General features: G+C 39.3%; 1 protein-coding gene across 1 annotated transcript in view; it reads left to right on the top strand.

Moving 5' to 3' along the window:
* Positions 1-14,314, top strand: part of LOC135696852 (acyl-CoA Delta-9 desaturase) — a 49,254-nt gene that overhangs the window by 2,120 nt on the left and 32,820 nt on the right. The window lies entirely within an intron of this gene.

Raw genomic sequence — 14,314 nt, 5'->3', positions numbered from 1 at the left:
TCTATACTGTCACCTTAGCTTGGGTCCCTTCTCATTGCTCAATTCCGGGTAATGAGAAAGCGAACGCGTTAGCTAAGGTGGGCGCTATGGAAGGCGATATTTTTGAGCGACAAATCGCCTTCTACGAATTTTTCTCCATTGCTCGCTAGCAAGTTCCCATCAGTTGGCAACTTAAATGGAGTGGTGGTGATTTGGGAAGATGGTTACATTCTATTCTCGCACAGGTATCGAACAAACCATGGTTCAAAGGGTTGAACATGAGCCGCGACTTTATACGTGTTATGTCAAGGCTTATGTCCAATCATTGTTCGTTAAACTCGCACTTCTATAGAAATGGGCTCTCAGGCAGAAATTTATGTGCATGTGGCAGTGGCTATCACGATATCGAGAATATTGTTTGGTCATGTATCTTACACCGTGTTGCCAGATCTGAGTTATCCATATCCCTCAGGGCCCGAGGAAAACAACCCGCGATACCCTTTAGAGATGTCTTGGCGAGCTGAGATCTCGACTATTTGAATTTAATTTATGTGTTTTTAAAACGGATCGATCTGAGGATTTAGTGGTTAGTGTCATCTTGTGTTCTCCCAAGTTGTTTGCTGCCCATCGGTGTACCCCCATGTTTGTCTTTTTCATCAGAGTGTCGCCTAGTTCGAGATCAAGAGCACATTGCTCTCCAAACGCTGTGTTCTCAATCCCTACCCTGCCATCCATTTGTTACAATTTGTTACTCCTAACCTCGAGATAGCCGCGAGTAATCGGCCCCCGCTTTACCGGCTCCACAAAGCTACGGAAAATGAGCCTGGAAAAATAAACGCATTATGTATATAAAAAAAAACTTTTCTCAGGACCATGTGTCTTGATTTTCAAAAATTACAAAGTTAGTTTTTAAAAATCAATTAATTTGAGGACAACCCTAATGTTAACAACCGCCAACAAAAAAAAAAATTGAGCGTAAAAATAACACTTAAGACACTGAACGTCTAAATTTTAAAACACAAGTTAATCTTTCTTAATTTAATTTTCCGAGATTCCAACAGCCGGCTAGTTCTGCAATTTATTTTGATGACATTCAATACACAAATTTCCGAGACTCAGCTAGCAAATTAGATTTTTTCTGAGATCTCAGCTGATGAACAGATATTTTACATATATGGCTTTATGGTTGACAATACTATTTTTTTAATGATGCACCCTAGTTTTGATTAAAGCCCTACAGTAAAAGTATGGACGTCTGTCAAAAGTTGTTCCAATCGAACCGTCAAAATGCACCGCTTTGCTCGATTGGAACAGATTTTTTTCAGTTTTGTGGTGACAGTCGTCCATACTTTTACTGTAGGGCTTTAGTTTTGATGCATAGGTCAAATGACCATAAAATTCAACATCTCTCTACGTGACATGAAACCGACTGAATCTAAACATTGTTACAGTTAGTGGCATGCACGGTTGATAGAATCACCAACGATTTCATGATATAATGGACATCAACCAACCCTTCCTCGCTCTTTCCTCCGTCATGTCATCCAAGCTCACAATCCATGCGGTGTTGTGACCAAGCATTACTCATCCACACTCAACCCACCACGATTCAGAGCGTCTCCACTCGCTTAGTTTGTAAACACTGGAACACTAATTACATTCATTTCCCACTTTTAAGAATGAGAGAATTACAATGAACTTGACAATGGGGAGATTACATCACCGACTGACGACTGCGCGTCGTCGTCGGTCGTTACAGTTGGTGTCGTCATCAACCCGAACGCACAAGCGTTTCTCATTGCTGCCCAATTGTCATTTACATTAACATGGGAATATTAGCGACTACGGGATGTTCGAAATGTGTAAATATTTAGCCTTCACTTGCAGATATCAGGAAAGATATTTGAAGATAGGTGTTAATCAATCTTCCAAAGTGGAAAAATTAGAAACGAGTTCCAGTTTGCGTGAGTCAATACAACTTGGTCGTGTTGTTGATTGGGAAAGTGTGGAGATCCACAGGTGTACCGCGTGCTTCGTATGTAACGGTAGATAAGAATGCTTACTATGTGCCCATTATCACGCTGAGTAAGCCAGCCAACATTTGACACATCCATCCTGTTTTATGACACGTGATTTGATATAGATTTAATAGAATTTTTTATCACTATCGATTCGATTGCCAGCCATCAGTTCAGTGAACACCTTATCTATATTCTACGAACTAAGTCGTACACTATGTAGTTGTAACCAATCACCAATGTAACCAAGCCGGTGTTGAGGACCAAAAAACATTTTCAAATCAAAACAGCCCGTGTTAGGCAGATGCTCTATTGATTGAAATCAGTGAATATGATACGTAGGTTAGAAATCAACGATCTCCTATCAAGTGATCTCATGCGCGTGCAGCTGGTAGTCAGCGCGATTCATGCAGCATATCGATAAATATCAATTAGCATCAATTGAACCAGTGGCGATCGATGATCACTAGCACTATCGCGTTCAAACTTCCTTACTTCAAAAATTTGACACATCTTGGGTCAATATTTGTTGCAGTTTCAACGCAGTCCAGCAGTCTCCAGCTTTAGCGAATGTTAAAAATAGTTTCCATCCAGTCCGCAACCTAAATATCATAAATTGTTGATTGCAATTAGTGTGTGGCAGATAGCACGTGTGGCGTCCGCAGAAATGGGGGAAAGGAAGAAAGGGTGAGTGTGACTGGGAGGGCGATGTTTGATGGCATAAATATGTGCACTAGGCGACATAGTTCGTCAATTATTAATTCGACGTTGCTACTAAATTACTACTTCGATTTGGAATGACTGGAACGGGTAGGGCTAGTAAAACAAAATTGTGACTGGTGTCGAAAGATTTCGATTGTGATTGAAACGGTAATAACTAGACTGTAGGGTAGGTGTACGAATAGTTGATCTTAACGATTTGAATAAAGTTCATAGCATGTGCAATCGGCGGAAAGTAGCAGTGCATAATTTTGAGTTGTTTTTCAGACTCAGATTATCTTCTAAGAATTCGTTAAATTTATTCTAGGCTTCATCGGAATTTCCCATAGATATTTAGGAAATTTTTCAAAACTTTGATAAGGATTTTATAACATTCAGCAGGAAATCTATGGCATTCCAAGATTCTATTGAATCTCATATGAGATTCTTCAGAATTAAGTCTAAAAAATATTTTTCAAAAGTTGTTGTTCTATTATTATTCTTAATTTTTAGGTGTAACATAAAAAAATACATAGAAGCATTTCTCTTAAGCTTTTCAATATTTTTTGTTTTAAATCTTGTAGCACTTCCACGCCACATAGCATAAAAGAAATTGTTTGACTTGGCCTTCTCCGATTTGCATGAAACTTTGCATAATTATTTGTTATGGGCAATCATTCACTTTTTTTGCTAAAATTCGACCATTTTGGATCTTTTCATTTTTGTTTGGCGTCTTTGACGTTTTTTCAATCAATTGTAGTTTGAAAAAGTTACTTCGGATTAAAATGACTTCTGAGACAAAACTATAGAGAAAAATGAAATCTTTCTATGAAAATATACACGGTATTTTTTTTTGTATAATGTTAAGTTTGACTTCGTATTATCGCCATATATTTCAAACGTGTTTGAACTCAATTGCGGCGATGTGATGCAATTATGCGGATAGACCAATCCAGTTGATAGAAATTAATGGAGTCTTGGATTTCCGAAGGGCGTCAATGATCGATTTCCGGTCTCTACACGTCGTTCCCGTTCCTGAAATGGCCATATTGTGTAGTATTTGATGCTTTTTTTTATGAACAGGTAGTCACCATCTTGGATTCCAAAATGGCATCAATCATCGATTCCGGCCTCTAGACATCGTTCCGTACATATTATACGGTATGTAATACCTTTTCACAAACCGAAGGTCGCCATCTTTAATTAAAAAATGGCGCCAATAACCGATTTCTAGCCTCTACAGGTTGTCCCCGTTCAGGAAATACCTATATTTAGAAGTATTTTGCAATTTTCCACATACCGGAAGTCGCCATCTTCCGAAAGTTCACCCCATGATCACTAGGGTCCTTTTTCTGGTCACAATTCGGAATTCTTTGTCTTGAGTCTTCTATATGTGCTTTATAAAAAAACGCTGAGTTCTTTAATGAATTGACCACTTTTACGGTTGGTTTGAACCTTCCGAAAAGTTATCCCGTGGCCCTCAAGATCAATTTTCCAGTAGCAAGTTCAAATTCATTCTAATGAGTCTTCTAGAAGTCCTTTCCAAAAAAAACCGAAGATATCCAGGACCAATTTTATGAATTGAGCATTTTTAAGGATGTTCAGGATGTTCCGGAAGGTCACCCAGTGGCCTCCAATGTTCACTTTCTGGTCACAAGTCCGAATTTATTCTAATGAGTCTTCTAGAAGTACTTAAAAAAACTGCTGAGCTCTAGGGCCAATATTATGAACTGACCACTTTAACTAATGTTCCGGATTATTTGGAAGGTTACCCAGGTTCCGGTCACAAGTCCGAATTCATTATAATTAGTCTTCTAGAAGTGCTTTAAAAAAAACACAGAGGCCCAGTTTCATGAATTGACAATTTCGCTGTTGTTCAGGACCTTCCGAAAGCTCACCTAGTAGATTCCAGTGTCCATTTTCCGGTTACAAGACTGTAACGTGCCAGTGTGGTGTTACTCCCAGCACTGATGACACTTTCGTCTTCAATCCTCAGGGTCGGCACACGCTCGTAACAATTCTGCGAACCAAGAAAACACTTACGTTCAGTACGGATAAAAAGCCCACTTTATTCGCTTTTATTCGTATTGCTTTCTTCCCACTTCACGGACGGTCTCGAACCTAACGTCTCCCAGTTCCTTACTGTTCTACTCCTACCTTGCGCTAGTACTGTTTGCTTCGTTGTCTTCGGGGCCCCTTCACCGTAAAGTTTACGGTAAGCCGTTCATCGTGCGTATAATCAACCACGCCAAACGCCGGTAGTGTTCAATGAACGATCGTTAACCTGTTCCCCGAGTTAACCGTGTTCACCACGAAACCAGGCAGGCCAACTGTTCCACGGGACTGTTGAACCCTCGAGTCCGTCACCATACTTGAGGGACGCACGGGACAGGTGAAAGGGTCCACTGAAGGCTGCAGCCAAAACAAGTAAAGCAAGAAGAAGGAAGCAAAGGAGCACGGCCACCCCTGGCCAACGAGGAGAAGCAGGACCAGCGGAAGAAGTGATGCGTCTGCCTTCTCCATAAACACAACCGGATAATAACTATCATTCTTCGAAGCCTCGGTTGAAGACAGATCGATCCCTCTTGATGCAATCGACCCGATCCTCTGGATTATCAATTGTACCAATCAGGCTATACTGGAACCACATGTAACCCTAGAATCTTCTAAATAATTGTGGAGACGGTGTCCTCATAAAATGAAATAGTTTAGTAGTCCATAGGTTGGTTGGAGGATCTTCTTTTGCCAATGCGCTGAAAAGCAGTTTTAATTTATTTTTCTAATCAAATATTTCAAGATTTCTTCAATTTATCTTGCGAACTTCCACCTGAACTGTTATTTTGAATGTTTCCTTTCATAATTTATGTGTTGTCATGCGAACAAGGTCTTCAACTCGGTCTTCAAGGAACGATTTTGGTTCAGTGTTCGAAAATCCCAAAAGCAGCTGTCAGTGGCGATTGTCAATTTCGGTTGTCAAATCTGACGCCAATTGCTAATTTTTCTCTGAACTGGCAATAATTATGAGTCTACTAGATTGATTCGAGCTGCAGTGGATGGTAAACTGTTTTGAAATTTGATGTTCTCGTAATTTCACGACGGCTAGCATTTCGAAATGCAGTATCATTTCGTTCCATCGAAAGATCAAACCGTTTGTTTTTGACTACTATATCGCAATAATTATGAGTCTACTAGATTGATTCGAGCTGCAGTGGATGGTAAACTGTTTTGAAATTTGATGTTCTCGTAATTTCACGACGGCTAGCATTTCGAAATGCAGTATCATTTCGTTCCATCGAAAGATCAAACCGTTTGTTTTTGACTACTATATCGTAGAACACCCTCTACAACAAGTAACTCAAATACGAGACTTGGGTGTTATGCTAGATAGCGTTATTAAATTTCAAGTACACTATAGCGATGTAATCTCTAAAACGAATAGGCAGTTTGGATTCATATTCAAAATTTCTGGAGAGTTCTGGGATTCACTCTGCCTACGATCCCTGTATTGCTCGCTGGTACGATCAATTTTGGAGTCATCTTGGTTCGCGAAATGTTCAATATGGACAACATGACCCCAATAGATTTATGTGTAGTGCTTTTAGCGACGTTTTGGAATTGTTTGTCTTCATCTTGACCATAAGAACCTTTCAACAACGACTCTCTTTAAGGCGATAGCTTTTTGTAGTACCCTAGTTTAGAATGTTTTTGTTTGTTTGTAATGTTCTAGTCTTGTGCATAAATTTAACTGTTAATTATGACCACAAACGAGTTAGATATATGATAGGTAAATAAAGAACAAACAACAACTAATAACTGTGGAAATGGAGATAGAACACTAATTTGAGAGCACGCAATAAGCTAATATGCGATACGCAATAAGCTTGAAATGCCAAGTAGAATGGCATAGTAATGTTCAACCTATATTTTTTTCCTAGACGGTTTTGCTCTACACTCGAAGTTTTTCCAAGTAGGATTGTTTGAATAAATTGTGTGTGCCAAACACAAAACGCACTAGTGATAAATTACGCTTGTTTCCAAACGACCCAGCGCAAAACTTCATCCAAATCGAAGGTTTTTTGCGCAAGATATCGACTTTTCCATGCTGAGTGTACCCTCACACAACGTGACTGTCTCGCACAGACAGCAGCAGGCGGCAGCTGGCAGTGCTGCTAGAAAAAAAGAATAATGAACAGTTCGTTCGTTCAGTAATGGCTAAATATATTTTTCCACAAGCGTCGGATCGTTTTGCGATCTTGGAAGAAAACTTTCCTTGTAAAATTTGCTAGGGAGTAGTTGGGTTGACGTATTTTTAGAGGGCAATGGGTGACCTTGCCAGATTTTTATTTGAAAAAGAAAGTTTCCCCATTGAAAACCTGTGTAAAATTAAAACCGCTGACGCTAAAATATAATTAAACCTGAAATTTTACACAGTTACTCTAGAACCCAAAAGGGCCCCCGGAAATCATACTGGATCTGAAATTTGAATTTTGTCCCATGTCCCGGACAGAAGTGGTCAGATTGTGGCATAAAAGAGAACCAATGTATATAGTATACACACTGTTCATAAACTACGAAGATAGTTTATGAGAGGTTTTAGAACTCTCCTCCCTCTGCGTATGTAATCGTCCATATGATTTTATGGGATGAGCCAAGCTTTGCTAATTGATCAGCTTTTTCATTTCCTTCAATGTCGCAATGACCAGGAACCCAATATAGATTTACCTTGTTGATTATAGCATTCCCACACTAACTTTGAATTGTAGATCCTTGATTTAAGGGCATTCAATGCTGCTGTCCGAAAAAATGCATATCTCGATGAACATTTCAAATGGTCCTATCTGCTTTGATCGATTCTCTTCATCGACTTTCTCTTTTCATAACCACTGCTATGCAAACAGATTTCGCACTGATTCTACCACATAGTTTGATAAAGGAGGTTCTTATCTAGTGTCCAAAACGTCAAATACAACAGGGAGAGGTTTTGCAGCTGAGTTATTGACGAAAGAGAAAGTCGATGAAGAGAATCGATCAAAGCAGATAGAACCATTTGAAATGTTCATCGAGATATGTTTGCATTCCTATAATTTCTTTTTAAACATATTTCTACACATTCTAGAATCGCAAATATCTCTGCTTGGAATACTGTTGGCCATTTACCCATTGCTACAGAACAGTTAATGCCGGGACCTGTTATTCCTGCCTCTACCCTGTTATCCTGTTTTGAGCTATCCGTGTAGAATGTTATAGACCCAGGACGAATAAACGGCCCTCCAGTCTCCCGGTCGTTACGTGTTGTATTAAATACATTAAATGGTTGGTTGAATTAATGTATTTTTGCCATAAAATCTTCATTCTGTAATATTAGTGGACTTAATTGAATCTCTTTCAAAATGCTCGTATGATTTTTAAGATCTTCTTCAAAGAGCTCTTTTGTTCGTCTGAGTCTGAGAGCATTCTTCATTGCAAACGTTCTTCTACTAATCCAAAGAGCATGGGTTGCTTTTTTATTACTTGTTCTAAATGTACATTCCAATAGAGCTTGCTATCTAAAGTTACTCCTAAGTATTTAACTTCCAAAGAATACTTCAATTCTGTTCCTTTCAAAGAAATTTTTGAAAATAAGACTTTTCGTCTTTTTGTAAAGGGTACAATCGTTGCTTTTGAAGGATTTAAAATCATGTATTTATCAAGAAATGCAGCCATTAACACATCCTTTGCTTCAAAGGTGCTGGTTGATAAGCAAATTGAGCTCTACTCATTGGTATTTTTGGAAGAATTTCAGATTTGATATGTTCAATTCATCTATCATCTTTTCCATTAATTTAAGGAAAATTGACGACAAACTGATAGGTCTGAATGATTTTTTTTTTTTTTTTTTTTATTAATTTATTTGTACAGGCTCAATCGAATAAACTTTACAGAGCCGAGTTATCATTTGCATTATACATGATTCATGTCTTAAATCTAGAGTTAAAGGAATTGAACCGATTACTCGCGGTCGTCTCGAGGTTAGTGGAGATTTACAATTTTTTGGATGGGGAAAGGGAGAAGGAGGTTTGAAATATGATTTATTATACAAATATTTAATTAATCCTAAAACATGAACTTATTTCTATTCATCTTGAAGACAAACATAAAAAAAAAACTACACGCACAATACACAAACTAAACACAAGGTTAATCAAACTTACAATCTAAGGTAAGTATTCTTAAAGTAAACATATATGAGTTTCATAAACTCCAGATCACGTCTAGCCAAAATATCCCGAACTGGAACATTAGGTTGTCTACCTCGAGCCCGAAGGGAATCGCATAGCTCAGATCTGACTCCACGATGCTCAGCACAAGACCAAAGGATGTGATCGGCGTCTTGGTAACCTTGTCCACATTCACAGAGATTGCTGTCTCCCAGCCCAACACGAAACAAGTGAGCGTTTAACGAATAGTGATTGGACATGAGGCGAGACATCAGACGAATGAAGTCTCGACCCACATCCAACCCCTTGAACCAAGGACTCTTCGACACCTTAGGGATGATCGAGAATAGCCATCGTCCCAAACTTCCTTCACTCCATTTATTTTGCCAGCTGGCGAGCGACTGTTGCCGATAAATGAAGAAAAATTCATTGTAGGCGATTTGTCGATCGTAAATATCGCCTTCCATAGCCCACCTTTGCAAGCGAGTCCGCCTTCTCATTGCCCGGAATCGAGCAATGAGATGGGACCCATGCAAAGGTGATGACAAAAGATCTTAAAGATAAAGCACTCAGAAGCTCTCGTATTTTCATGAGAAAATACGAGGAGTGCTTTACCGGCCTCATGGATCGAATAGCCTCGACAGAACTGAGACTATCCGTAAAAATAAAATAATGATCTGGTGCAAGTGAGGCGATCGTTTCTAGCGTATAATGTATTGCCGCCAGCTCAGCAACATATACGGAACAAGGAGCTTGAAGCATTCGAGAGGCGCTATGAAATTCGTTATAAATACCAAAACCAGCGGACGCCTCTATTAATGATCCATCTGTGAAGAACGATCTTGCGGAATCAACTTGGCCAAACTTTGCAGCGTAAATTGACGGAACAATCATGGAACGATGATGTTCTGGGATCCCACGAATCTCCCGCGTCATGGATAAATCAAAACTAACTGAATTGCCGAAGTCGGAGAAGCATACACGATGAGGATTATGCTGTGAAGGGCTGACATCCTGAGTTATGTACACGTAGTACAATGACATAAAACGAGTTTGAGGGTTTAGCTCAAGAAGCTTCTCAAAGTTTTCGATTACCAGTGGGTTCATAAGGTCTGAATGATTTAGGAGAAGGCTTGTTTTTTTATTAGCCTTTGGTATAAATACTACTCGAACTTTTCGCCACGTAGTAGGAATATATTTAAACAAAAAGCTTGCTTTATGTAAACTTACTAAGGCCGGAATCAATACGGTTTTACACTTTTGAGTTAAAATTGGATAAATTTCATTCAAACCTGGAGATTTGAATGGTTCAAAAGAGTCTATAGCCCATGCAACTTTAGAAATAGTAAACATTACATTTGCTAGATTTTTTACCTCTTCATTGGACTGTCTTGATCCATTTAGTGAGTCATGACCTCTAGCGAAATTTACAACAGATAAAGCGCAAGTAGTAGGCAAAGACCCTGGGAAATGAGATTGCATAATTACTTTCAAGGTTTCTTCTTTTTTAAGGGCTAAGCCGTTTGCATGATCTTTAGAAAGGACGTTTTGAAGTCTTGCGGTAACACGAATACTTTCAATGCTTCCACACATATGTCTAGAATCTTTACGTTTGGATCTTCTAATTTCTTTGTTATAGTCAGTTAAAGCCTCTTTATAGTGAGACCAATTTTCTGTAATTTTAGTTCGGTTAAATAGTTTACGAGCCTTTTTCCTTAGCTTTTCTAACCTGTCATTCCACCAGGATACATCTCTATTGCAAAATAAGCTTGTTTAATTTGTGTTACTAAGCATTCAGATGCCTTTTCCAACTTATAATTAGTGCTTGTATTATCCATAGAAACATCCCATTATACGGAGAGATTGGAGTTGTATAGCTACAAATTTGTTTTCCTATGATTACGATAGGTTTCCTTGATTATATAATTTGCTTTATATTCAAATAGAACTTGTCTATGATCAGATAATGAAATTTAATCTGATACATGCCAGTTTATTACCCGATCTGAGAGAGCAGAGCTACATTGCGTTAAATTCAAAACTTCCTCTCTTATTGCACTAATAAATGTTGGAGATATTATGTTGAGTAAAGAATTCAAAAAGAGACTCATCCCTTTTGTTAATTCCAGTACTGCCCCGAATGGTATGATGAGCATTTGCATTACATCCGATGATAAAGGCCTTGTTTTGGTCTTTGCAGTATGAAACGAAAGCTATAATTTCTGGAGGAGGTACGTCATCAGCGTCGCCAGAAAAATACGCCGATGCAACGCAAAGCGTTGTTTTCCCCCGAGTAGTTATCACCTCTATAGTAACTGCAACAATGTCTCTATTGATGAATCCTTTAATTGGTGTCATTTTTATTTTATTATTTATAAGAATAGCAGCTCTTGGCAATAGTTGTGTATCGTCATAAATTAGCTTAAACGATTGTGAAGGCATTCCAAAAATCCTGCTTTGGTGTGTCCATGGCTCCTGGAGGAAAGCAACATCCAGTTTGCTTTGATCAAATGTTTTGCTGAATATAGCTGAAGCTTCCTTTGCGTGGTGAAAGTTTTCCTGAATGAATTTTACGCTTTGTTTCGTCATCAGTTCAATTAAAGGGTGTCCACGATGAAATTGCCACACTTTGAAATTGCTCTAACTTTTTAACCGTTGGGTAGAATTTAATGAAAATTTGGGTGGATTTAGTTCATAGTGCATTATTTACATCCTGCAAGTTTTAAAGTCCTGTGATCAAAACTCGCGGAAATGGAGTCGAAAGAACAGCTCGTGCGTGATAAAATCTTGCGCATTCATCACGAGAACAAGGATCTCTCGCATCGTTCCATCGCTAAAACGTTGGGAATCGCGAATTCCACGGTGTCGCGAGTGATTAAGAGGTTCGAGTAACGGTTGACCACCGATCGGAAGCCCAGAAGTGAAGAAAAAAGTATTCCGTACAACACCAAAAATCACAACCGCGTAGTTGGGGCCTTCAACCGAAATCCGAACGCCTCCGTTAGGGATGTGGCTAAGAAGTTGCACCTAAGCCGAAGTTTTGTCCAGAAGGCCAAAACTAAGGCTGGGCTTCGAACGTTTAAGGTACAAAAGGCCCCTAATCGCGACGAGAAGCAGAACAAGTCCGCCAAAACCCGTGCCAGGAAGTTGTACCTCAACAAGCTGACGAAAGTTGAATGCTGCATTATGGACGACGAAACATATGTGAAGGCCGACTTCAAACAGATCCCTGGCAACCTGTTTTTCACGGCCAAGGATAAGTTCAGCGTTCCGGAGCATGTCAGCACTCAGAAGATGTCCAAATTAGCGAAGAAATTCCTGGTTTGGCAAGCCATCTGCACGTGCGGGAAGCGGAGTGCACCTTTCGTGACCCAGGACACGATGAACGGACAGGTGTACATAAAAGAGTGCCTCCAGAAGCGGCTGCTTCCTCTCCTGAAGGCCCACAACGTCCCAACAATCTTCTGGCCGGATTTGGCCTCATGCCACTACTCCAAGGATGTGCTGAAGTGGTATGCGGACAATAAGGTCAATTTCGTGCCGAAAATGTTCAACCCTCCCAACACTCCGGAGCTCCGCCCCATCGAGAAGTACCTTCTTAAACGACCTAAGGTAGTGAAGACAGTCGAGGAACTGAAGAAAGTATGGGTTTACATGCAAAAAACGGTTGATTCACAGGTTGTGCAGAATCTTATGGCCGGGGTTAAGGCCAAGGTGCGGGCATTTGCGTATGGACTGTAAATAAAATACGAGTAAAATGGTAAAATGAAGTTTAATAGTTATTTCTCAATCCCTGAAAATTTGATGGCAATCGGATGAAAACTCGAATTTTGCGAATCAATTTTGTGTGTGGCAATTTCATCGTGGACACCCTTTAGTGTTGGGAATTTTTTGCTCATTTTACATGGTAGGGTAAACACTCCTATAGTGGCGGTACGTTAGAAGTGTTAGGTTCCTATAGTTGTGTATTGAGTCTCCATGCACAACTATAGGAACCTAACGCTTTTAACGTAACGCAACTATAGGAGCGTTTCCTCTATTGTGATTACCCGGTAGTTAGTATTGTTTTGTGTGGACTTGCATATCTTGATATTTTGTCCAGTATTTTCCGATGCAGTTTGTGTACTTTGGGGGGCTGGTATTTTTCCATATCCTTCGCTTATTTCTGAAGTGGACTTACCTGAGTGACAGCAATCCATCTCAACATCATTAGAAGCTTCGCTAGTCTGTCTGGTCTCCCGGATTTTAATTTTGCTAGCTTCTGTATTGCATTGATCAGTATTGTCATCACCCTTATCCACAATTTCAGAGTCCTCGTGGATCTCAGGGATTTTAGACTGTTCTTTATCTCCGTCGATTATTCCATCACTATTTCGGATTTCTTCATCTTCCTTTGTTAGAATTTTTTCTTCCTTATAAAAGCACTACCAAGCTTGTAGTCCACAGTAAAATTGCATTTGTCTAGGGTTTTCATTGATACAGCATCAACAGTGAATACGAGCCAGTCAGCCGTGTCCTGGTTCATGCAGATGAGAATCATATACCTCGGTCTGTACAAACAGTTCCCAAATTTTGGCTTATCTTTTTCTTTTCATTGCTGAGCCACAATTTTCAGTAAGATGAGTAGCAATCATATGCTAAGTTGTGAGCTCAGTGTGGATAATCTTGAGGCAGAATTCTAATTTTTACAGAGCTTAAGACATCTCTATAAGACGGTTTGTTGTTATCTTTGTTTGTGGACCCGTTTGATCCCGAATTTCCTGTTGAGCTTGATGATTGATACGAAGACCCTGCTCTAACCTGTCTTGTACCGAGGACGATCCTTTAGGTGGATTTCCTCTCTCATCTTGGCGCGCAATCCTTTTCGGTTGATTGCTGTCGCTACTATTTGACGCATTGGGATCTGAATTAAGATATTTTTTCTGGAATTTAAATTACTAAGAAGGCCAAAATCTTATCACAGGTGGATAGATTTAGGTTTTTTTTTTAAAGTTCGTTAACAAATAGAGTGTGGATTGAAATTATACTCTAATCCTATTTGTCATGCAAATCGATTCCATTTGAATATCTTCATGTTGCCGGGCTCAGACGATAGTTGCCGGGCTCGTAATAATGATTGATTATAATGGAAGGAGCTAGGTGACCTAGTAGCCAACCTTTTGTGCTTACTGAGCAAAGAATCGTGCGTTAAATTTCGAGCTCCTTCTTATTAAAAAGATTGGTTATTTGTTTATTTGTTTATTTGTTTATTTGTTCTTCGTCTTCGACAGTGTCGTACAGACTAGTTTAACTTATGCTATGTTTTTAATCCTATTTTTAAAACAATTTTTGGACACATTAAAATCAAACAAATCACTAACATTGTTGAAAGCTCTGAGGCAAGAACTGAGCGGGTTGTTATGACCATAACATGTTCTATGT

This window comes from Ochlerotatus camptorhynchus, unplaced genomic scaffold (genome assembly GCF_037179485.1).
Source record: "Ochlerotatus camptorhynchus isolate MF236.1 unplaced genomic scaffold, CSIRO-AGI_Acam_v1.1 ptg000062l, whole genome shotgun sequence".
Lineage (NCBI taxonomy): Eukaryota > Metazoa > Arthropoda > Insecta > Diptera > Culicidae > Ochlerotatus > Ochlerotatus camptorhynchus.
This window is presented reverse-complemented; position numbering and strand designations above follow the sequence as displayed.